Source organism: Bufo gargarizans, chromosome 8, assembly GCF_014858855.1.
Source record: "Bufo gargarizans isolate SCDJY-AF-19 chromosome 8, ASM1485885v1, whole genome shotgun sequence".
Classification (NCBI taxonomy): domain Eukaryota; kingdom Metazoa; phylum Chordata; class Amphibia; order Anura; family Bufonidae; genus Bufo; species Bufo gargarizans.
In genome coordinates, this window is record NC_058087.1 from 195,764,669 (window position 1) to 195,787,231 (window position 22,563).

General features: G+C 46.4%; 2 protein-coding genes across 5 annotated transcripts in view; both read right to left on the minus strand.

The window, feature by feature from the left end:
- The window catches only part of CARD8 (caspase recruitment domain family member 8), a 33,694-nt gene extending 24,598 nt beyond the window's left edge, over positions 1-9,096 (minus strand). For 2 of the 4 annotated variants that reach the window (XM_044303056.1, XM_044303055.1), the window contains exons 1-2: positions 9,040-9,096; positions 7,886-7,977 (exon numbers count right to left, since the gene is read on the minus strand). The gene's annotated coding sequence lies outside the window, so the exon portion shown is untranslated. Of the gene's footprint in view, positions 1-7,885; positions 7,996-9,039 lie in introns of all 4 variants that reach the window. The other 2 variants (XM_044303053.1, XM_044303054.1) reach the window with 2 other exon arrangements.
- The window catches only part of LOC122944600, a 565,582-nt gene that overhangs the window by 274,615 nt on the left and 268,404 nt on the right, over positions 1-22,563 (minus strand). The window lies entirely within an intron of this gene.

Consider the following 22,563-nt stretch of genomic DNA (forward strand, 5'->3'; position numbering starts at 1 on the left):
AGCAAATGAAAACTGTCCGGGTGAATGGGAAGCAAACGGAAAGCCGCTTCGATATCCGTCTTGGCCATCAAAGCCCCTTGCCCCATCAAACGCACCCACCGAACTGCCGCATCAAAAGAAGTATAAGAAACCGAACATAAGCCCTCATCAATGCCGTCATTCACCGACCCCCCTTTCGGATAAGAGAGGTGATGAATAAGCCTGAATTTATTGGGCTCCTTTTTAGGAACAAGCCCCAAAGGAGACACCCATAAACCCGGCAAAGGACACTCAACAAAAGGCCCAACAACACGGCCCGCTGCCACCTCCTTAGCGATCTTCTCACTAACCACAGCCGGACATCGCAAGGCCGACCTCAAATTACGGGATGCCACCACAGGCCCCACCGCAGTGCATGGGATCCTGAACCCATCCGTAAAACCGGAGAACAGCAAGGCCGCCGCCTCCCTATCCGGGTACTCACTTAGAAAGGGGGCCATCTCGCCCACCTTCACCGGCGTCACCCCTCTTCTGCCCAGTCTCAGAACTCTTCCCTCTACCACGTTTAAAACATCGCGACAAACTGTGGGCGCCGCCGCAGCCCGAGCACTCGTGCTTATACCGGCAGTCCGTGAAGAACTTGCAGTGTCCCTCATTATATTGCCAGCAACAACCCCTCCTACTGCCACCCTGGGAGTCCGAGGCCGAGGAGCCCCCGGCCGCTCCCCGAAAGGGCTGCTGCCCCACCTTTGGCGCCGACATCAGCCGCATCCACAGACTAATGTCCTTGTGATCCCACCGAATGTTAGGCCGGACCGCCTTCCTCTGCCTAAATTGCTCATCATAGCGGAGCCACGCCGACCCGCCATAAACCCTGTACGCCTCCCCAATCGCGTCCATGTAGCAAAACAGGGCCGAACAATGCTCCGGCGCCTTCTCCCCAACAACACCCGCCAAAATAGCAAACGCCTGCAACCAGTTCATAAAAGTACGAGGAATCAACCTGTATCGCCGCTTCTCCTCGTCCTCCTTCTTGCTCTCATCCACTCTACCCCTATCCAGATTAAACTTCTCCAAAGGCAGCAAGGAAAAAATCTCCACATACTCGCCCCTCCAGATTTTCTCCCTCACCTCCATTTTTAAATGGGCCCCCAAAGGCCCCTCAAAACAGACATAAATCTCCCCTCTCGCCGAATCCGCCAGCCTCACATCCTCACCGACCGCCCCCTTATCAACGCCCGCTGCGCCACCACCAACCGCCCCTGTGGGCACTGCTACCGCCACACCCGGCAAACCCAATCCCCCCGCCGCCTGCGGCGAACAAGGCGCAGAAACCGAGGGCGACCAGACCGCCGCCGGGGACGCCCCAGTCCCAGAACCCGCCCCCGCCAATAAGGACAATATACTCGCCAGCATTTCCCTAGCAAAAGTCTGAGACCCCAAACCCGGCAAACAAACCCCACCCCCCACCCCCGGAACACATAAAGCCCCAGTCGTCTCCATACCTGGCCGTCCCTGGGCGGTCCGCCCAGCAGCCGCAGATCCACCGGAAGCCGCCCTCGACGATCCAGCCGAAGATGAAGCCGGCTCCACCGCCGGCCGCGGGCACCCGTCATCCTCAAGTCCAGAACCCGGATCCACTTCACCCTCTTCCAGGGCCAGCTCCACAGGCACCTCATCAGCAGTCCCGGGAAAAACACAGGACGAGTGCGCCACCTGGTGGCACTGCTCCTGTACCACCAGGCCAGAGGAAAGAGAAGAACTCCCAGCTCCAGCCGGAGTGCAGTACCGCATCTCACCAGCAGGGGCGCAGGAGGACACACCAGGCCCGGAGCCAGCGCAGACACTGCTCCGCACAGCCACAGCCGCCCGCCGCCCGGATCGTCCACCAGCTGCACCAGCAACCCTGCGCCGCTCCTCCACACGCCGGACATCGCGATCCTGGAGCCGCCGGCCTGTACCACCAGGCCGCGGCCGCACCGCCGCCGCTCCAACAGCAACAGGAAGAAGGCCCGCACCGCACGCACCTGCAGCCGGACGCCCCACCGACTCCTCTGGCTCCACATCGCGGACAGGTAGGACGCGCCGGGCTCGCTCGCCCCGCGGGACATCTCGGGGGGAGGACGCCGCACCAACAGAAGCACCCCCTCGCCGATGCCGGGAAACAGGCCGGGCTTGGGACCCGCCTTCTCCCGCAGGCCCGCCGCGCCGTGCAAGATTCCTCCCGCTGCGGCGGGGTGAGGCAGGCAGCGCCTGCACCGCCGACCGCAGCGGAGGGTCCCCGGAGGGGCTCCTTAGGCGCCGACGAGCCCTGGGGGTAACATCAGGGCTCCAACGTTCAGGTGGGGCAGACCTGCGAGCCCGAGGCCGCGCAGGGGGATCCTCCGGGCTAGCGGCAGGGGCCCCCAACGATCCCATAAGATTCTGCTGCAGCCACTCCATGCCCCGATGTTCAGCAGCAGCGCGAACCGCGGCCAGCATATCCTCCAGGGAGGCCATAACCTCACAATCCAGCGTCCACAAACCACAACCGCCAACTTCCCTCAGGCTACTGACTGGTCAGATGGACCTCCCACTAAAACCCTGCATCTTATACTGCCCGGGAAAATGCCCCAGACACACACCCCCTGCCCTGAACCTGACCTCCCCAGACACACAGAATACTTAACCCTTTTATGCCCTTTTGTCTTCCCCCCAAGTCAAGCCGCACTTCACTACGGCTGCGCCCCGCTCCGTTGCTTCTTCATATGTAAAAAACAAATAACTCTTTTCCTTTTTTTTTCACATGTTATAATTATGTATTTTTTTTTTTTTTTTTTTTTTTTTTTTTTTTTTATTTTATAAACAGTATAAAGACAAGTTTCTAGTCACATATCAGACAGTGTATCATATTCATGCCAAAGAGCAGACACGTACAACAAAAACAGCTGTAATCAGGGCAGTCCAGCTATAATACCAGTTCATAGACACAGAATCCACAGCCCAGAAAACACAGTGGAAAAAAAAGGAAAAGCATAGCCCACCCCCCATCCCCCCCCCCCGCCCCCCACCCATTTCCACCTGGCTTGGTGCGGCCGCCTCGAGGGGCGGCGGAATATTCTTGCCCCCCTCGTAAGAGTTTTTCATTCGAACCTTTACAGTTTCACATATGTTTCACATATGTTTTTGCGTGGGCTGTGTTGATAGAGTTTATCTTTTAGGAATATGTAATGGTTTGTTGGTGTATATTTATACCGTGGTCTCCACTTCTGAAAAATCATCAATTCTGATCAGGGGTATTACGGCTAGCTATTTCCCTTCTCTGTAGGCCCATTCCGATGGTATCGTCTAGTCCGCGTCGTTTCATACCCTCAAAGTGTGTTATTCTCGTCCTTAAACTTTGCCAATCATTGATTGTTGGGGGTCTATCTTTCACCCACTGTCTCAAGATAATCACTTTGGCCAGTAGAAACCCCTTTAACCAGTATACCTGTTCGTTTTTGGGGGTTTTATTTTTGTACTCAGGAGGGAACAATCCAAGAACAGCTACTTGGATAGTCATGGGGGGACTACTCCGGCTGTTTGCCACCATTGTCTGAAATATACAGCCCCAGAAGATCCTAATAGCAGGGCAATCCCACAACATGTGTACAAGCCCTGCGGCTACACAAGAGCATTTAAGACAGCTAAATTCTTGACCCTTATTGATATAAATTTTAGTCAGCAGACTCGGAGTGACGTATAGACGGTGTATTATTTTAAATTGTATCAATCGGTGTTGTCGTGAAAAAGAGGCCTTCTTTATGTTTTGATATATTTCCTGCCATTGTGAGGGGTTACATTCCCCGATATCTATCTTCCATTTATCCACACTTTTAAATTTAGTGATAGTGCTCATTTCCTCGATGAATCTCCTGTATATTAGTGAAATCTTAACTTTGTTCCCTACTGTGTTATAACAAAATAATAAAAATCCCGGAGTAGCTTTCATCAGAGGTGTTTTCTTGAGAGTATATGCTAGTGCGTGTTGTAGTTGACAATATCTATAGTGCTCTAGTGCAATTATTGGTGCTTGTTTTATCAATTCCCGTATTGATTTGCAATTCCCTTTTGTGTATATATGTGAAAATAACGTAATACCTTTTCGAATCCAAAATTCGTTTTCGTTGAGTTTCAAAAATTCAGTTAGGGCAGGGTTGTCCCATAAGGGGGAGAAGTCCAAAATTTGAGGGGCATGGATCAGTGTCTTGATTTTATTCCAAACTTTCTGTAGCACGGCTCCGATGGAGCAGGAGTAATCTGTACGTTGAAACAGCCCAGATTCCAATATACTAAAAATGTTATTAAAGTGTGGTGGGCGTTGGCCTAGGATATGTGATATTAACACTCCGTCCCCGGCATTGACGCACCATTGTAATTGTGCACACAGATAATAGATTTGAAAATGGGGCAGGCCTAGGCCCCCGTTGCTTACGGCCATTCGCAAGTATTGTAGTTTAATGCGGACCCTTTTTCTGCCCCATATCAAATCATTTATCAAGCGATCAATCAGATTGAAGACGCTATCCTCAATCCAAGCGGGGCAGGAGCTAACCGTGTACAATATCCAAGGTAACAAAACCATTTTAATCAACGCAATCCTATTGATCTGCGAAAGTGGGAGTTTCTGCCACACTCTTATTTTGTCTTTTATTCTCCCTACTAAAGGGGAAATATTTAATTGATTATATTCCCTGATATTATTACTGATTTTTATCCCGAGATAATCTAAATGATCTGTTGGGGGAATAACTCTGATCTTAAGATCGTTAGGAGGGGGCATCCGATTCAGGGGGAAGAGTACAGACTTCAGCCAGTTTATCTCGTACCCAGCAATTCTGCCGAATTCCTCGGTTATCCGCATAACATTGGGGACGCTTCTCCAACCATCGTTTAGGTAGAGTAAAACGTCATCTGCGTATAAACAAATCTTATCGTCCGTCCCTCTCCCCCCGAAACCGGATATACCAGGTTCAGTCCGTATCCTACAGGCAAGAGGTTCCATAAAGATTGCGAAGAGGAGTGGAGAAAGGGGGCATCCCTGTCGTGTTCCCCGCTTTAGGGAGATGGCAGGGGTAAGCGCCTCGTTAACCTTAATTCTAGCAGTTGCTTCACTATATAACAGTTTGACCCATCCAATAAATTCCTGGCCCAGATTCATCCTGTACATAACACGCCAGAGAAAGGGCCACTCGACACGGTCAAACGCTTTAGCGGCGTCCAAGGATAATATCGAGCGGTCCTCCCCCCCGCCAATCTGAATATTAAGGAAGGTCCGCCGTATATTGGTCTGTATCTGTCGCCCGGGGATGAACCCTGTCTGATCTACATGTATCAAGCGCGCTATTACTTTTTTTAAACGGTTGGAAAGGACTTTTGCGATTATTTTATAATCTGCATTAAGCAGTGATATTGGGCGATAGTCCTCAACTTTATTTCCCGGTTTCCCCTTTTTAAGGATCAATGTAACCGTTGCTTCGGCCAAAGACGGGGGCAGCTTTCCACATTTACTAGACTCATTTAGAACCAGCAACAGTCCTGGCAAAAGTATCTCCGCATGGCGCTTATAATTATGTATTTAATAATCAATTAACTCCTTACAGGCACACTCACCGGATCTGCACTCTTTCTCACTCTATTGCACGCGCACATTATCTCACCTTTTTTCACTATGTTATTTTATGCACTTCACATCACTATTATTCTCATCTAATTCCAATATTCACTATTATCATTCCTCACTAAGTATGTATTTTATATTTTTGTTCAATTTATGATATATCATGTATATTTAATGATTGTCTATGACTCTCTATGATCTTTCATGAATTCATATGGGTGTGTACTAGTTTAATAACCCTTTTTTATCATAATCTTTATTTATTTATTCATTTATAACCATTTATTCATTTATAACGGCTGGTATAAGTTATACATCTTGTATATAGTGATATGGAGCATGCTGGTATAACCTGGGCATCTCCTGTATATAATTATATATGTACAGCTGGTATAACCTGGGCATCTCCTGTATATAATTATATATGTACAGCTGGTATAACCTGGGTATCTACTGTATATAATTATATATGTACAGCTGGTATAACCTGGGCATCTCCTGTATATAATTATATATGTACAGCTGGTATAACCTGGGCATCTCCTGTATATAATTATATATGTACAGCTGGTATAACCTAGGCATCTCCTGTATATAATGATATATGTACAGCTGGTATAAGTTATACATCTTCTTGTATATAGTGATATGGAGCATGCTGGTATAACCTGGGCATCGCCTGTATATAATTATATATGTACAGCTGGTATAACCTGGGCATCTCCTGTATATAATTATATATGTACAGCTGGTATAACCTGGGCATCTCCTGTATATAATGATATATGTACAGCTGGTATAAGTTATACATCTTCTTGTATATAGTGATATGGAGCATGCTGGTATAACCTGGGCATCTCCTGTATATAATTATATATGTACAGCTGGTATAACCTGGGTATCTCCTGTATATAATTATATATGTACAGCTGGTATAACCTGGGCATCTCCTGTATATAATTATATATGTACAGCTGGTATAACCTGGGCATCTCCTGTATATAATTATATATGTACAGCTGGTATAACCTGGGTATCTACTGTATATAATTATATATGTACAGCTGGTATAACCTGGGCATCTCCTGTATATAATTATATATGTACAGCTGGTATAAGTTATACATCTTGTATATAGTGATATGGAGCATGCTGGTATAACCTGGGCATCTCCTGTATATAATTATATATGTACAGCTGGTATAACCTGGGCATCTCCTGTATATAATGATATATGTACAGCTGGTATAAGTTATACATCTTCTTGTATATAGTGATATGGAGCATGCTGGTATAACCTGGGCATCTCCTGTATATAATTATATATGTACAGCTGGTATAACCTGGGTATCTCCTGTATATAATTATATATGTACAGCTGGTATAACCTGGGCATCTCCTGTATATAATTATATATGTACAGCTGGTATAACCTGGGTATCTACTGTATATAATTATATATGTACAGCTGGTATAACCTGGGCATCTCCTGTATATAATTATATATGTACAGCTGGTATAACCTGGGCATCTCCTGTATATAATTATATATGTACAGCTGGTATAACCTGGGCATCTCCTGTATATAATTATATATGTACAGCTGCTATAACCTGGGCATCTCCTGTATATAATTATATATGTACAGCTGGTATAACCTGGGCATCTCCTGTATATAATTATATATGTACAGCTGGTATAACCTGGGCATCTCCTGTATATAATTATATATGTACAGCTGGTATAACCTGGGTATCTCCTGTAAATAATTATATAGGTACAGCTGGTATAACCTGGGTATCTCCTGTATATAATTATATATGTACAGCTGGTATAACCTGGGCATCTCCTGTATATAATTATATATGTACAGCTGGTATAACCTGGGCATCTCCTGTATATAATTATATATGTACAGCTGCTATAACCTGGGCATCTCCTGTATATAATTATATATGTACAGCTGGTATAACCTGGGCATCTCCTGTATACAATTATATATGTACAGCTGGTATAACCTGGGCATCTCCTGTATATAATTATATATGTACAGCTGGTATAACCTGGGCATCTCCTGTATACAATTATATATGTACAGCTGGTATAACCTGGGCATCTCCTGTATATAATTATATATGTACAGCTGGTATAACCTGGGCATCTCCTGTATATAATTATATATGTACAGCTGGTATAACCTGGGCATCTCCTGTATATAATTATATATGTACAGCTGGTGTAACCTGGGCATTTGTATGTGTCTCTTACCTTTTCAGAGGGTCCGGACGCCATGTTATGTTCAGTGATATTCTTGGTCGGTGATATCTTGGTGTCTTTATCTCTGTACGTCTCTTTCATTCCTTGACAGAAAACAGAATCTGTAACACACAGATATCACCAGTTCCTTACTCTGGATGTAGGATAATAAATGATTGTTTCTGCTTGATTTTGTGGTGACATTTTGGTGGCCGGGCGGATCGTACATCACCACTGTCTATATAAATTGGCCTAAAATTCCTTTCCCTTTCATCTCATATATATATTAATAGAAGTCGCAGATAGTTTTTTTCTGATAAAACCTCTTCGCAGCATAGTAACATGATGGAACACCTGCTCCCTGCAGCCACCACTAGGGGGAGAGCGCTGCAAACATTTATAAACCGGACTCAGTAATGAGACAGTATGCAGTGAGCGTCTCAGCTCCCCCTAGTGGTGACTGTAGGCAGCCACAATGTTATCATAATGACAGCAATGCTCTGTACAGACAAGAAAACCTGAAGACTACACAGTATTAAAATGTGGAGGTTCCCATTAAGGCTGATGAGTAACTACAATAGGCTCAAATAATTACAGCGAAAACATTAAAATGTTGTTTTTCTTCTTCAAAAGGAGATAATAAAGCAAATAAACAAGGAAAGAAGATATCTTCCTAGTACCAGCAAGTAACGGGAACCTCGTGTCTCCGCTGCCTACCAGGAAATGGGAAGAACTGGAAAGATTACACAATATATGGAAGACAACTCTGCAGAAAAAAAAAGTCCTCAAAAACTCTAATAATGGGAAGGAGCTCTAGTATTAATATACACAGAACATGGCGACTGTAGGGACTATAGGACCGGGGTAAGTAGGTGCCCCCAGTACATCCCAGTCCACAGCTGCCTGCATTGAATAGAATAAGCCTGGGTTCCTCAATAAATGAGATCATATTAGAAGATGATTCAGGAAATTCAGGACTATGTCTCCCAAGGATTCACCAAGACACAAGGCCACAAGAGGAGATGCCGGTGAGACATTGTATAAAAGAGAAAACTACAGCCTCAGGTAAGTCAACCATGTAAAGAAGGGAAGCAGACAGCAGAGCAGAGCTAGAGAGGTCATGGGGCCCCAACCACAAGCAGGGACCCAAGGTAAGGGCTACTTACTGGTTCCAGCAGGAAAAGGGAGAGGCTGAGGGACTGGTGGGGTATATATCCTAGGGAGAATCACGGAGCCAGTGGCCTCACCCCAGCTAGGTGTTTATGGAGATGTGATAGGCTGAGGTAGGGGGTTGGATGAACCTCACTCCTCCTCCTTCTATGATATTAACACTTTAGGTTCTCACACTGTCTCCTGTACTCTTGTACTGCTGTCACTCATCAGTCATAACTTTTTTTCTATTTTCATTGAAATGGATTAAATTCTCGGAGGAGTTTTCTTTCACATTTATTTTTTATATATTATAAGATTGAATAAAAAATATTCTTAGGAATGTATTAATGTGTTCCTAGTCCTGGAGGCCTACCTGCAGGCCGGGGACCACTCCTGGTGGGGGGGACAGTGGGGTCGCGTCTTCTGGGGACGCCCCAGCACTGCTCCTGCGCCGCACTCATTACATATTATTACCAGGATTTACAGACCAGGATTTACAATCAACTCAATCAAACTGAAGGTAACACCCCTTAAAGCAACCAGCATTTAAATCCTCACTTGCTCCTGATACAACACAACTTGACCACTGAGGAAGGGACCATAAGTGTCCCGAAACGCGTCTGGTCTAAGGAACCAGTGAGGACTAAAGGAAAATCACCACTTGGAATTATTTCATTTTTCGCAAAGAACATATTCGTCTCAGCGAGAAACTTTTCAAATATCCCGCAGCAAAAGAGATTGGCCAATCAGGAACCACAACACCGTGTGACGTTGACCCGCATCATCATCACGTGCAGCATCACATGGTAAGGCGAGCGATCACGTGGGACGCCACGCAGGTCCTTGCACAAAGGAGTACACTGTAACGGAAGAAGAGTGGTAAAGTACACCTTTCTAAATACTAAGTATTCCTCTACGTATGAATATATATATTTTACCAAACAGGACGGCTATTTGAATAGACTGCATCGGGATACTATATAATAGACTTTATCTTTATATATCATATATATACTATCAGTAAGGTACCGGCTCTACCATTAAAGGGCGGACGTTCCAACATTGGAAAATCTGACGAGTGGAAGAACAACTACTGCAGATTTCCTACCAGCAAATATCTGACATTGTTCTAAATATCACTCACACCATTTGAATCTATAATCAATGTTGATTATCAATTTTTTATTGTGCACAATATATATTTGAGTGAACCAACACCAACTTTGCACTAATTTTTTACCTTTAAAAAAAAATTTTTACCTTAATTCTTTATTACATTTTTTCACGCTTTTCTATTATTTTCACGCCATTTTTTGGATTAAACTTATATTGGATCACCTTCTACTTACAACGTCACTGTACATGTACTAAAGAATATAAATATTCCAGAAAAACATCGCAACTATATGACTCTACATTCCAGGACTCACTGAATAGACTCTTACAAAACTTTGAACATCAGATATAACTTTATTTATATATTTATTTATTTATTTATTTATTTTTATTTACTTCTACTTATTCAATTTTTATCCTATCTTTTAATATATGCCCAGATAATTTTTTTATACTTATAAATAATTAAAAATATAATTAACTAAGCCAATCGAATACCCAACCAAAACCAATAAATACTATTTATCCAACCAAATGTGAGTGTGCCATCACAATTCTGTTTTCCAATACATCACATTCTAACGGTTTTTAGGTGTACCGGTGATTGAGCACCTCTATCCATATTGACCGATTGGTGAGCCTCAGTAACACTTCTAATTACATATTATTACCATTGTGCACCACATGATGTATAAGGTTTGGTCAAGAATGTTTTATTTACTTTTAATGCATGAAAACATTAATCGGGGGAAAGAAATTCCTCAATCAATTTCTATTACAAACGTACAGGATGCGCAGCCACTAAGCCCGTCCTACACATTAGACAGCTGTCGGCAGAACACTCGATTGGCCGGCAGCTGTCTCGTCTGATCCCCCCTGTATACAAGCACATTGAGCATGGGTGGGAGTGAAACCTCTGGCGGGCAGATAACCTATGGGGCAACCTAAATACTACAAAAGGGCAAGTATAAGATGACATCCTATCCCTCAGGGGAGATATACCCCCATCATCCCAGCAATAGACATGAGAGATCTGGGCCGGGCCAGTGAGCAGAGCGGAAAAAGCAAGATTTCAATTTCTGTTGGATGAATAAAGTGAAGCTGGTCTTATGTCTGGAACCTCGGAATAACCCTACGTTGTGGAAGAGGCGAGAGGAGTTCTTTTTTTAATTTATTTTACATTATTTTTATTGAAGTTTGTTTTTTTACATTAATATTAAATGAACACAAAAGAAACAATAATGTCGTAAAATGATGGACGTTACTGAATTTGAGGGCACAGATATGGATGAGAAAAATCCCTGAAAGGGTTTGATGAAGACTATGATTGCGCTGGGTAAGTAGTGAAGTAGTCACATATCTGCAGGCTGGACACATCTCCCATTTGTTATAGACGGTAATATTTATGTAAACAGACCCTCAGATTAGTAATTGAAGTTAATACCTTTTAGTACTTCTGTCATAGACAATGATACCAGAAACACGTCATCTTCCATCCAGACACCTGTTCGCTGCCCCGAACTGTGTTCTAACCCTTGGACTCCATCTAAGTGGTGGAGTGAGAGCAATGGCCCTCCACCTCGGGGGCCCCAACATGGTTTTTGCTGTTAGGTCATCCTCTACGTTTGGTTGGACAATATGTTTTCTAAGAAAATACGGTTTTCATAAGTTCCTCTTGGGGTCTACATGTCAATGATCGCCAGGACCTGGTATGCTTGACACCAGCTTCTTCTGTAGGTGTAATAACCTCAGTTATCCTATACTTTTGGGCTTATTAATGTTGGTTGAGTTAATGGGCCCAGTCCAGCAGTATCTGATGGATCTCTAAGAGGTCACTGCTATGAGAGGTGGAGCACCGCACCATTACAGAAGGTTTACTAACTGGTGGTGGAAGCAGATAGGCAGCTGTTTGGTGCGCTAATACTGTGGTAAGGACGTGTCATCCTCATGGGCCGACCAGGGAGAAGGAAGGGAAACCTTTCTACCCGCCCAGGCCTGAGGGTATACAAATTATGACCTAATCCACATAAAAATGACACGAGCTGGGGCCCGATCCTATTGGATTGTTAAACATATTCTAGTCATCTCCCTAGAAACAGGTAAAAGACATTTCCATGTGGAAAAGCTAGGTTTTGGACTTTTCTGTTTTTATTCCTTTTTCTGCACATTTTTGCTTGTCCTTCGTTTCCCTCTCGCAGTAAAAGACTTGGCGTGCACCCGTTTTACACGGCGCAGTGCTTCACATACACGCAACCTTTCTGCCTCCCTGCTTTTCTATCTTTCACTTGTTGACCTGCGCAGATACAGCCTTTGCATATTGGAAGCAGAGGGAAGGATCCTTGGTCATCTTCTGTGCGGAGAGAAGGCCTCCTCGGGCAGAAAGGATGCAGATCTTCACAGAGCTGAGATTTGCAGCCAGCCGTGGTTCTATGGGAGAATCTGCAAATATCAACAACTGTGCAGCAGTATAAAACGGTGAAATGTCCGGCCCAGTACGGCTGGTGCCAGTCTAATACGGAAGCTTATATCACAGCCGTACTTATTGCTGTGAAGCTCAGAAGTGAAGCCAGCGCTGGGGCGAGGTCATCATTGCTCAGAATTTCCTCATTGAGATTTCAGCACCATGGAAGGCAGGATCAGGCACAAGCAGCAGCTGGTGGGGTCACGTGTGAAGGTCCTTTTCCACAAACCAGGCCAATTATCGGGATGAGTGTTTGTTCTCTATAACGGATGCTCCTTCATCGGGTGACCGCGCCCTTCTGCTGGCACCAAAGATGATTGTTCCTGTGCAGCAGATTGTGCTGCCGTATACAGTGACAGGAATCAGCAACCTCCGGCACTGCAGCTGTTCAGAAACTACAACTCCCAGAATGCTTCATTCACTTCTGTGGGAGTTGGAACAGCCGAGCATGTTTGCATGGTGGGAGTTGTAGTTTCACGGCAGCTGGAGTGTCCAAGGTTGCTTCTGATCCCTGTTCTTTGAGGACAGGGGATCACTGCATGTGAATGCACCCCTCATCGCTGCTGAAGATCAGGCAATTACTGGGAATTGTAAAAGGTCAGAGATCTTCAGAGGTCCCCTGTCACTAGAAGATCACAATAGACGGCTCTTGACTTGACTCCCTCATTCTCCGTGACACGTAAGATTTAGTGCTGAGAGAACGTAAAGGCTATGGACACCTTTGTGCATTAAAAATCAATAAACCCATATCTTACTGTAATGCAGCAGTACCTGAATAGAGATTGTACATGTTACTTTTAATTAGCAGCGGTGGCGATACTGCTGCGGTACCGCAGCGTTCGAAACCAAGAGTGCAAGCGCCTGTGTACTAGAGTGTCTCACTATATAAAAAATGTGCACTTGTTTGTTCACCGGTATCAGCTTTGCTTCTTCAGATGCTCTCAGAAATGCTCTTCTATGAGTTTTGCTCATTGTTATCATCTCTTCTGAGTCTCTGTGGGCGTTCCTGTGGATTTCACATGCACCAGCGCAAGCTCCTCAGCCCCGCCCCATATCCTGTTACACAGCGCAAGCGACACAGCCCTGCCCCATATCCTGTTACATAGCACAAGCTCCACAGCCCTGCCACCATATCCTGTTACACAGCACAAGCTCCACAGCCCCGCCCCATATCCTGTTACACAGCGCAAGCTCCACAGCCCTGCCCCCATATCCTGTTACACAGCACAAGCTCCACAGCCCTGTCCCCATATCCTGTTACACAGCCCAAGCTCCACAGCCCCGCCCAAATATCCTGTTGCACAGCACAAGCTCCACAGCCCCGCCCCATATCCTGTTACACGGCACAAGCTCCACAGCCCTGCCCCCATATCCTGTTACACAGCACAAGCTTCACAGCCCCACCCCCATATCCTGCTACACAACACAAGCTCCACAGCCCTGCCCCATATCCTGTTACACAGCACAAGCTCCTCAGTCCCGCCCCCATATCCTGTTGCACAGCACAAGCTCTACAGCCCCGCCCCATATCTTGTTACACAGCACAAGCTCTACAGCCCCGCCCCCATATCTTGTTACACAGCACAAGCTCTACAGCCCGCCCCCATATCATGTTACACAGCACAAGCTCCTCAGCCCCGCCCCCATATCCTGTTGCACAGCATAAGCTCTGCTGCCCCGCCCCCATATCCTGTTACATAGGACAGCTAGCAGCCACTTACATATAGGCTGCTGGAACTTGCCAGTAAGTTGGTAGTAAGATTTCATTCCAATCCACAACATGGTGAGTCTTAGTCTGCTACAGCCTGTAATCAGCAGATCTGTTTCTCACTTTCCATTCTGTAAAAAGTCCATTATTTGTAGACACAATATCTATGTCTGCTGATAACATTAATGCAGTGATCTATAGTCAGAGCCAGGCGTTATACGCAGGATATAGATCTCATTACTGACAGCTCTCACTACCTGCACTCTCTTCTGATTACAGTATTGTGTGCAGTCCGCACAGTGAGCGCTCACTTGTCCCACACAGATTAGTACAGTGTGACGACACGATGCTATGTACAGCAGAGTACATTTGTTCAGTGTCTACCAGAGGTCACAATAATACCTGTACAAGCGTCATAGACACCCGCTCAGGCCATTTTACTCCCTGGAAAAAGACTCTTTTTGTAGTGAGGACCACAGTAGCAGCAGCCTGCCAGGTCCCGCACACAGGATGCCCCGCCCCTCTCTGACATCTCCAGACTAAACAGCGCATTATGTGTACAGGACCTGTGGTGATGTCACAGTCATGTGATCAGCCACATGTATGGGAGGAGTAAAGCGAACTCCTGAGAGTCCGTGTAGGACTGTGCTGGTATGAAGGTTCCTTAGTGGAGCATGTGTACATATAAAGCAGGGCTATGTAAGCATGTTGTGCAGTTTTCTGTGTGGCACAGCGGTGTATGCAGTCAGCACCATGTGGCACAGCGGTGTATGCAGTCAGCACCATGTGGCACAGCGGTGTATGCAGTCAGCACCATGTGGCACAGCAATGTATGCAGTCAGCACCATATGGCACAGCGGTGTATGCAGTCAGCACCATGTGGCACAGCGGTGTATGCAGTCAGCACCATGTGGCACAGCGGTGTATGCAGTCAGCACCATGTGGCACAGCGGTGTATGCAGTCAGCACCATGTGGCAGAGCGGTGTATGCAGTCAGCACCATGTGGCACAGCGGTGTATGCAGTCAGCACCATGTGGCAGAGCGGTGTATGCAGTCAGCACCATGTGGCAGAGCGGTGTATGCAGTCAGCACCATGTGGCACAGCGGTGTATGCAGTCAGCACCATGTGGCACAGCGGTGTATGCAGTCAGCACCATATGGCACAGCGGTGTATGCAGTCAGCACCATATGGCACAGCGGTGTATGCAGTCAGCACCATATGGCACAGCGGTGTATGCAGTCAGCACCATGTGGCACAGCGGTGTATGCAGTCAGCACCATGTGGCACAGCGGTGTATGCAGGCAGCACCATGTGGCACAGCGGTGTATGCAGTCAGCACCATATGGCACAGCGGTGTATGCAGTCAGCACCATGTGGCAGAGCGGTGTATGCAGTCAGCACCATGTGGCAGAGCGGTGTATGCAGTCAGCACCATGTGGCACAGCGGTGTATGCAGTCAGCACCATGTGGCAGAGCGGTGTATGCAGTCAGCACCATGTGGCACAGCGGTGTATGCAGTCAGCACCATGTGGCACAGCGGTGTATGCAGTCAGCACCATGTGGCAGAGCGGTGTATGCAGTCAGCACCATGTGGCACAGCGGTGTATGCAGTCAGCACCATGTGGCACAGCGGTGTATGCAGTCAGCACCATGTTCCTCCCGACAATCGTCTGCTCGCTAGCAGAGAAGACCTCTGCTATTACATGCAGCAGCCTTCTCTGCAGCATGGGGAGGCGCCATCACTCATCCTCACGCAGTATACTTATTTCCAGATTAGACACCACAATCTGCCGCCTGCAAAGAATATTTTTTTAACATGTTAAAATATTTGAATTACCTGATGAATGAGTGTTTGCTCGTTCATCGGGCAATTCGCGGCACGGGCAGATGTAGCAGATGAGTGTCAAGGGGGAAGAGCTCCCGTCATTTGACTGCCCGTTAGCAGAGGAGACCGCTGCTATTATATGCAGTAATCTCCTCAATATAGGGGTGAATGATCGCTAATGCAACGCCCGTCCCTATACATTCTCATTGCGGAGCGCTGATTAGACAGCACAATCTGCCGCCGGAAAACAATGACGATTTTTTTACATGTCTAAGGATCCCGATTACCCGTTGACTGATGATTGTTCATTGGGTAATCGGCAGCAGTATTTCTCTTCCAGATGATCGCTAATGAGCGTCACTACAAGCGCTTGTCAGGGATCATAGCAACGATAATCTGACAGTGTAGCACCCGCTTGGTTTTTATATTTTTGGTTGTGCACCCACAATACTGCTTTGTTCTGATGAAGTGTAATAGGGCCTTTAAACTGCGAGATGATTGCTAAAGAGCGTTCATATAGCGATCATATAGTGATCATATAGCGATCATATAGCGTTCATATAGCGTTCATATAGCGTTCTTCATATAGCGTTCATATAGCGATCATCGGCCAAAATATTCATTTTCACAGCCTGAGAATTGGGCAGATTAACCGGCACTAGAAATCTGTACATATGTGGTATCGCCAGACTGATACTGACCTGTAGAATAAAGATCACAAGTCAGTTTTACCGCGTAGTGAACGTGGTAAAAAAAATAAAACCTATAAAAATGTATAAATTGTTTATTTTTTTCCAATTCTGCAACTTTTAGAATTTTTCCCCACTTCCCACTACATGTACATGACGGTGTTGGAAAGTACAAATTGTCCAACAAAAAACTAAACTTCATAAGGTTGCTTACTGTGACGCTGTGCGCGTCAGGCCGCCCGCGAGACTACTGTCCCGTAGACATTTTTAGTAACCTACGATGCTGTGACCCACTCACAGACCGTATGTCTTGGAGGGCATATGGTTGTGTGCATGGGCCCCTAATTCTATTTTTTGGGGGGGTGAGGGGTGTTGTTAGTGTGGTAACATTTTTTATATATTTTTAATAGTGAAGCCCTTTTTTTTAACATTTATCTTTATATAAAACATTGGGAAGGGTGCGGGGAATGCAACCTCTGCCAGCATTCTGTACTATAGCTTGCAGTACCTGGCAGCCTCCCCTCTATGCCGGCTGTTTCGCCAGGTACTAGTTCTTATTATGGCACATATAAGCGCACACCCAACGCCAGCCCTGGACCTTCCTGGCACCACCTGTGGTGTGTGCATGTATGACTGCCAAATTAACCAGCTGTAGATGGCAGAGCAGAGAGGGGGAGGCTGCCATGTACTGCATGCTTTATTACAGAATGCTGCTCTCACATCACAGCCTGACCTGACACCCAACCCCTGGTGCCATTCATCCTCCGGTCACTGCTCGCACTCCCCCCAACGTGCCATCCATCCTCCGGTGCTCACACAGCACAGCCTTTACCTCCAAGTCACTGCTCACAACTGCTGACAATGGGATGATGGTGTCACGGAAGTCCCGTGCCAAGTGGCAGGAGATCGGTGAGACTGGCAACACGTGGTTTGATCTGACATGTTTTCCGTTTGGACCAAGTGATGTCCGTGTTGTTTCTGGTGCTTGCCAGACCTTCTTTCCCCATCTATTTACAGTATTGTTGTCTCTCCCACTATGCTATGTGGTTTATAGCTTCTGTGTTTGAGTTGTGGATCTCGGCTGAGTTCCTGGTGCTGCCATAGCCACTTGAAGTTAAGTGTTTTCTTTCCCTTTTGTATTTTGTTTGGTTATTTTGTGTGTTGCTTTTCCCTGTCATTTGTATTAAGGCCTGAGGGAGACTCCTGTTCGTCCTTCCTTTTGGAGGAACAGGTTGTCTCAGTCCTGACATTAGTACCAGGGTCCTATAGGGTGAGTTAGGACTCTAGGTATTCCTGTGTATGAACTCACCTATTTCTGGGGGTCTGTTCATACTGGTAGTTAGTCAGGACTTTGATTAGGGTTTTACTAGGAAGTGTCCATCTCCTTTACCTAGTTTCCAGGCCTTATTCCCTCCCCCCTTTTCCTCCTATGTTCGGGGTGGTGTTTCCCTCCCACACCCGAATGTCACAAATGGACAATGAGCAGGGAGCGGTCCCCCAGTTTGATAGCACTATATGTGAGGTGACAATGTGTATGCTAATGACAGCACTGGCCATTGTGTTAGCACCTAATAGACATGGTAGGACTGATAATGAAAGTGCAGATGCCTGGGCTGTGTATTAGGAGCTGTAAAACACGTCGCGGGTCGGGGCTGTCATTAGCAGGGAGAGGGAGACAGTGCAGGCTCCTGAGCATAGGAAGAAAAAGAAGGATAAAAACAACCAATTGGAGAAATGATTTTCTCCACAAAATAAATAAATTAGTTTTTTTACAAAGGCGTCCATAGCCTTTAAGTTATGGTGCGTGGTAGCGGAATCCATAACGGAATTCTTAGATAACCCGAACCTTGTACGCCAAACTTGAAACTACAAGTTCGCTCAACATTAGTAAGATTGTATGAAGCTCGGAAACCAGACTGAATTTACCAGTACAGACGGAGTAGACCTGTTTTAGCATGAAATGTGTAAATCACGGATGACTTAATCCTGTCATACCGTTCAAGACTGTACAAGTCTGCACTAAGAAACCAAAGGTATGAACTGACCAGCACTGCTGAGCTAAAGCATGTCCGCCTCTAGGAGTAGAAGACACACAGAAGGGCTAGTTATGTATCCGGTGGTGCACAGTATATAGTAGAAACCAAAATGTACAACTAAAAAAGATTCAAAGTGTGCAGCACTCGCCATAAAACGTCTTCTCTTTATTAATCCATTACAATACAAGCGGTATAGGGCGCGGTACAGACCGGCAGGCAACAGCCGTTTCCCTCAGATCTCAGGAAGCCCAGATGTCTGCTGGCCTGTACCGCGTCCTGTACTGCGTCCTGTACCGCGTCCTGTACCGCTTGTGTTTTAATGGATTAATAAAGAGGAGACGTTTTATGGTAAGTGCTGCATGCGGTGAATCTCTTTTTGGTGGTTAAAGACTTTCACAAGTTCAGTGTAGTTTTAAATGCAGAAAAGAAAAAAAAAATTATAATAATTATAATCCTGTCACTAACATTAATATAACTCCATTGTGATCAGACTTATACTACAGCACCATTTATTCATCTATTACTGCTGACAACCTGCCTGTATATCATCTTGGAGAGGTTGTCACAGCCCCATCTCCTGTTACTGATATCACACTGCAAAACACTGGGGCTGGAGAGCAAACTGATTTGTATAACGGACTGAGGTGGGTACGGCTGAAGTGCCATTGATGGTCTTGTGAATCCTGGGTATATAATGTTCAGATGCTTTACCGCTCATGGTAATGCGGGTGTTCTCAGGCTACACCAGGCCAATCATTGTGCCCGGGTCTTTAGAGCTCATGGTAATGCGGGTGTTCTCAGGCTACACCAGGCCAATCATTGTGCCCGGGTCTTTAGAGCTCATGGTAATGCGAGTGTTCTCAGGCTACACTAGGCCAATCATTGTGCTCGGGTCTTTATAGCTCATGGTAATGCGGGTGTTCTCAGGTTACACCAGGCCAATCATTGTGCCCGGGTCTTTAGAGCTTATGGTAATGCCAGTGTTCTCAGGCTACACCAGGCCAATCATTGCACCCGGCTTTTTGGACCTCATGGGAATACGGGTGTTCTCAGGTTACACCAGGCCAATCATTGTGCCCAGGTCTTTAGAGCTCATGGTAATGCGGGTGTTCTCAGGCTACACTAGGCCAATCATTGTGCCCAGGTCTTTAGAGCTCATGGTCCGGGTGTTCTCAGGCTACACTAGGTCAATCATTGTGCCCGAGTCTTTGGAGCTCATAGTAATGCGGGTGTTCTCAGGTTACACCAGGCCAATTATTGTGCCCGGGTCTTTAGAGCTCATGGTAATGCGGGTGTTCTCAGGCTACACCAGGCCAATCATTGTGCCTGGGTCTTTAGAGCTCATGGTAATGTGAGTGTTCTCAGGCTACACTAAGCCAATCATTGTGCCCGGGTCTTTATAGCTCATGGTAAAGCGGGTGTTCTCAGGTTACACCAGGTCAATCATTGTGCCCAGGTCTTTATAGCTCATGGTAATGCGGGTGTTCTCAGGCTACACCAGGCCAATCATTGTGCCCGGGTCTTTAGAGCTCATGGTAATGCGGGTGTTCTCAGGCTACACCAGGCCAATCATTGCACCCGGCTTTTTGGACCTCATGGGAATACGGGGGTTCTCAGGTTACACCAGGCCAATCATTGTGCCCAGGTCTTTAGAGCTCATGGTCCGGGTGTTCTCAGGCTACACTAGGTCAATCATTGTGCCCGAGTCTTTGGAGCTCATAGTAATGCGGGTGTTCTCAGGTTACACCAGGCCAATTATTGTGCCCGGGTCTTTAAAGCTCATGGTAATGCAAGTGTTCTCAGGCTACACCAGGCCAATCATTGTGCCCGGGTCTTTAGAGCTCATGGTAATGTGAGTGTTCTCAGGCTACACTAGGCCAATCATTGTGCCCGGGTCTTTATAGCTCATGGTAATGCGGGTGTTCTCAGGTTACACCAGGCCAATCATTGTGCCCAGGTCTTTATAGCTCATGGTAATGCGGGTGTTCTCAGGTCACACCAGGCCAATCATTTTGCCCGGGTCTTTAGAGCTCATGGTAATGCGGGTGTTCTCAGGTTACACCAGGCCAATCAATGTGCCCGGGTCTTTAGAGCTCACGGTAATGCGGGTGTTCTCAGGTTACACCAGGTCAATCATTTTGCCCGGGTCTTTAGAGCTCATGGTAATGCGGGTGTTCTCAGGTTACACCAGGCCAATCAATGTGCCCGGGTCTTTAGAGCTCATGGTAATGCGGGTGTTCTCAGGTTACACCAGGTCAATTATTGTGCCCGGGTCTTTAGAGCTCATGGTAATGCGGGTGTTCTCAGGTTACACCAGGCCAATCAATGTGCCCGGGTCTTTAGAGCTCACGGTAATGCGGGTGTTCTCAGGTTACACCAGGTCAATCATTTTGCCCGGGTCTTTAGAGCTCATGGTAATGCGGGTGTTCTCAGGTTACACCAGGCCAATCAATGTGCCCGGGTCTTTAGAGCTCATGGTAATGCGGGTGTTCTCAGGTTACACCAGGCCAATCATTGTGCCCGGGTCTTTAGAGCTCATGGTAATGCGGGTGTTCTCAGGTTACACCAGGCCAATCAATGTGCCCGGGTTTTTTGTACCTCATGGTAATACGGGGGTTCTCAGGTTACACCAGGTCAATTATTGTGCCCGGGTCTTTAGAGCTCATGGTCCGTGTGTTCTCAGGCTACACTAGGTCAATCATTGTGTCCGGGTCTTTGGAGCTCATAGTAATGCAGGTGTTCTCAGGTTACACCAGGCCAATTATTGTGCCCGGGTCTTTAGAGCTCATGGTAATGCGGGTGTTCTCAGGCTACACTAGGTCAATCATTGTGTCCGGGTCTTTGGAGCTCATAGTAATGCAGGTGTTCTCAGGTTACACCAGGCCAAGCATTGTGCCCGGGTCTTTAGAGCTCATGGTCCAGGTGTTCTCAGGCTACACTCGGTCAATCATTGTGCCCGGGTCTTTAGACCTCATGGTCCGTGTGTTCTCAGGTCACACCAGGCCAGTCATTGTCACCAGGCTTTTAAAGATCATGGTAATGCGGGTGTTCTTGGGTTACACTAGGCCAAGTCATTGTGCCTGGGTCTTTTTGAGTTGGTTTTAATGGCACTTTCAAGTGATTAGTTGTATAGCTGTGTTATTACTGAATGCCTTCTATACTTAGGAATTGTGATGTGATTTATGTGGGTATTCTTTAGAGCATGTAGGCTCTTCTAGACCAAATCTAAAGCTGCTGCAGCGGTCTTCCTTCTATTCACTTCCTCCAGGTGCTCCTCTGTATTACACCTACAGATAGTCCGGCAGATCACAGCTAACAAGCGTTTGTAGGAAAGCTCGTTAGTGATGATCTGCCTGTGTAATAGTGCAGACGATTAACCCATGAACGAGCAAACGTTTGTTCATCGGGCAATTGTAATTTTTAATCAGGCTGAAAAATCATTGTTTGCTGGCGACAGATCGCGCTGCCTAATCACGGTCTGCTGCCGGCGGATAATGATTTTGTATGGGGGCGAGAGATGGCTGCATGTAATAGCATCGTTCTCCTCCTCTGATGAGCAGGCAATCGTCTCCCTCATCTGCTGGTCGCTGGTCTAATACCAGCCTTACAGATAGGGTAAAGATGATGGAGCCACCAGTAAGTCCATTGAAAAAGTCACTGGAATGTTTCTTCATATTGTTTACTTTAGGCTACTTTCACAC